Source organism: Pseudophryne corroboree, chromosome 7 (assembly GCF_028390025.1).
Source record: "Pseudophryne corroboree isolate aPseCor3 chromosome 7, aPseCor3.hap2, whole genome shotgun sequence".
Classification (NCBI taxonomy): Eukaryota; Metazoa; Chordata; class Amphibia; order Anura; family Myobatrachidae; genus Pseudophryne; species Pseudophryne corroboree.
The window spans coordinates 400715722-400718086 of NC_086450.1; the positions used below are offsets into that span (position 1 = coordinate 400715722).

General features: G+C 38.7%; 1 long non-coding RNA gene across 1 annotated transcript; it reads right to left on the reverse strand.

The window, feature by feature from the left end:
• Positions 1-425: 425 nt before the first annotated feature.
• On the reverse strand, positions 426-1359 carry LOC134943783 (uncharacterized). The gene is made up of 2 exons (XR_010181749.1): positions 1021-1359; positions 426-668 (listed from the first exon to the last, which is right to left on the reverse strand). It is a non-coding gene; the product is annotated as an uncharacterized LOC134943783 (long non-coding RNA).
• Between the last annotated feature and the right edge of the window lie 1006 nt (positions 1360-2365).

The following is a 2365-nucleotide window of genomic DNA, read 5'->3' on the forward strand; positions in this document are numbered from 1 at the left end:
TTGCCTGAAGGCAGCCAGTGAGAGCTGTAAGAGTATTTATCATTACCCCCCTCTTATACAAGACAGACATTGAGGGGTAAATTTACTAAGATGGGAATTCTATTTAAGATGGGATGTTGCCCATAGCAACCAATCCGATTCTACTTCTCATTTATCTAGCACCTTCTAGAAGATAATATCTGGAATCTAATTGGTTGCTGTGGGCAACATCCCATTTTAAATAGAACTCCCATTTTAGTAAATGTACCCCTTAGTAGGATTATACAGTATAATAGACCTGGTAAATTGCAGTTAATCTGAAAACTGGTGACATAAAATAACCTTCAGTTTATAATAACTTTTCCAAACTGTAGAATCTAGAAAACTCTTTGCTGAAACAAAGCACCATAAACACTTTAAAATATAAATGAGCGGGGGAGACCAAGTTGTGCTGAATTTTGATTATTTATTTATTTTTGTTACTTTGTTTTCTTTTTTTGGTATTTTTGTTGCTGATGAGTCTGGTAAGATTATGCCGAAGCGTATGCCAAAAAGAAGTCTTCATTGTCCTGCTGTGTCACTTGAATTCATTTTCTGGTATTTTGTTGCAGAAGAGTCAGCGAGTAGGGCGAAGGCGCAGGACGGCGGTCATCATTCAACATGGTGGCGGCGTCTGCGTCTGTAGCCTGCTATAATGTAAAATGAGAGTTTATTAGAGTTGACTTGTTTTATGCTAGCTCACATATGAAGAAATGAATAGTTCTTAAAGTCTGTAGCGCTTCTTTTGCAGCCTAGAAAAGGGGGAGGGGGATTTATCAAGCAGCCATGTCGTCCCATCACAGGTTTTCTACATTTTGGTGAATTTGTTAGAGGGAAATAATAAAATCCACTGGAAACAAACCTCAAGAAAAAAATTGGTGGTTGACTTATATTGCCCGTCATCATTATAAGTATCCCCCCAAGGACTATAAAGATATTTCTATCCCCTCCATATTTAGCCTACAATAGCAGTACAGTAACTTGGATTATATGAGGACTTACCTCTACGGTGGCTTTTTGGTTTCGGTGCCCTTCTGCGTCTTTGTCTTCTGTGAACGTGGCTATGTCTGTGGACATGTCGTCTTCTCTTGGCATGTCTTCTGCCGGCATGAAGTCTTCTTAGCTGAGCCATGGTTGTTGTTAGCTCTGGTCAAGGTCAGACTGATGAATGGGCTCTGGGCTCCCTGCTTTATACCCTGCTGCAGTTAGAACACCGCTGTGGAATTATGGTGATGTCACATGCAATGTATCAGGGCGTGTCAGGACTTGTCCTGATATGTGGTTTATTCACCTGGTCACATAGGTATACGTCCCATTTAGCAGGGATGAATGAAATGTAAATATACAGTATGGTGTAAAATGGTTTTCACATAGTAACAGAAAATAACTCAGTAATTCAAAGCAAACCCCCATCTTCACCTGAAAAAGCCAGATAACGCCTGCAACATTGTAATATTTTCTGTACTTGTATCAATACCCGTAACACACAGGAAAATGAATGGCAAAGTAATAACTGTGTGATGCATTTAAATAATTTTCCAATTAATGAATATATGTTTTGGGGCAAGTTAATAATAAATAATAATATTTTAATTATGCAGAAAATGTCTTCTATATAAAGGCAGTAGCAACCAAACTTTTGTGAATCACAGCACCCTAGAGCAGTGGTTCTCAAACTCAGTCCTCAGGACCCCACACGGTTCACGTTTTCCATGTCACCCATCAGGAGCACTGTGTATCACCAACTGTCACATTTTAAAAATGTACAGGTGACCTGCAAAACATGAACCGTGTGGGGTCCTGAGGACCGAGTTTGAGAACCTGTGCCCTAGAGTATCAGTATTTTTTCACAGCTCCCCTAGGCCAACAGTTCCCTATTGAGAAATTAGTGTATTATGTAAAACGTGCATATACTGTATGTCATTATTAGGGTCAGTTATGTGGCGGGTTACAATTCTGTTTGTCCACATACTGTATTTTATTATTTGCGGCCGCCAGCACTGGTTTTGTCTATCACATTGACCATACATAATTTTATTTGGCCCTGGACTACCAAACTGTTGCACCCCTGCAAGTGGCCCAAGGCACCAAGTTTGTATTAAGGCATCAGTACTATTTCTAAATTAAATAATGTGGCTAATATTACATTTTATTTTACCTTTATTGATAATGGCAACAGCAGTTATACGGCACACTTGTGGCACTTTCAGTAGGCAAGTCCCTTTATCATGAATTAATTAGGATGGCCCTAAGTAACAAAAAAATTATATTGGCCCTGTCACTTTATTTATAAATAAAATTGACCCCTTGATTTAGGTTAAATATTATAATGTCTATGTAGTTGAAA